Genomic DNA, 557 nt, shown 5'->3' with positions numbered 1-557 from the left:
ATACTGAAAAAAGCTGCTGAAGATTGTTCAAGTGAGGTTTTTTTGTTTTTGGTTGAACTATTACTGCGAGCAGACAGGAAAGTGAACGTTACTTCTTCTGTTTCGATACAGTATTCCAGATTATCGTTGAGGCCGCGCAGAGCCGGTGAGTTTCTGTACAGCTGAAGAGGGTTGCTGAACTGGACGTGAAGTTTGCCGTCTTTGGGAGAAAGTTCAACCTCAGGAAAATCCAAATGACCTGAACACACGGAAGTACAGTTAGATTATACTGCTGGTATTTGCTATGATAGATGATATTTCCACTAAAAACACTAAACATACACTTAATTTTGGCGGTAGCATATTTATTATAGCTGAAGATATCTGATAGTGTCGGCTCTGACTCCTCTCCTCCTCGCACGGCCGTCACATTAACAATGTAGCGGTTATATGCTGGATAAAACAGCATACTGGATATGTTTAAACGCAGACTTCGTGTAAGATTTTGTGTAACATTAGAGTTCCTGGAACAAAAATAAATAATAATGGCAGACAAAATCATTCAATCAAGCACAAAT

The 557-nt window shown here is 39.3% G+C and overlaps 1 long non-coding RNA gene across 1 annotated transcript; it reads right to left on the bottom strand.

Annotated features, from left to right (window-relative positions):
- Window positions 1-46: 46 nt before the first annotated feature.
- Window positions 47-533, bottom strand: LOC107577254 (uncharacterized). Its single transcript, XR_001608183.1, has 3 exons — window positions 322-533; window positions 93-238; window positions 47-57 (listed from the first exon to the last, which is right to left on the bottom strand). It is a non-coding gene; the product is annotated as an uncharacterized lncRNA (long non-coding RNA).
- Between the last annotated feature and the right edge of the window lie 24 nt (window positions 534-557).

Source organism: Sinocyclocheilus grahami, unplaced genomic scaffold, assembly GCF_001515645.1.
Source record: "Sinocyclocheilus grahami isolate Dianchi unplaced genomic scaffold, SAMN03320097.WGS_v1.1 scaffold5543.1, whole genome shotgun sequence".
Lineage (NCBI taxonomy): Eukaryota > Metazoa > Chordata > Actinopteri > Cypriniformes > Cyprinidae > Sinocyclocheilus > Sinocyclocheilus grahami.
The sequence above is the reverse complement of the archived record's forward strand: the minus strand, read 5'-3'. Positions and strand labels throughout refer to the sequence as shown.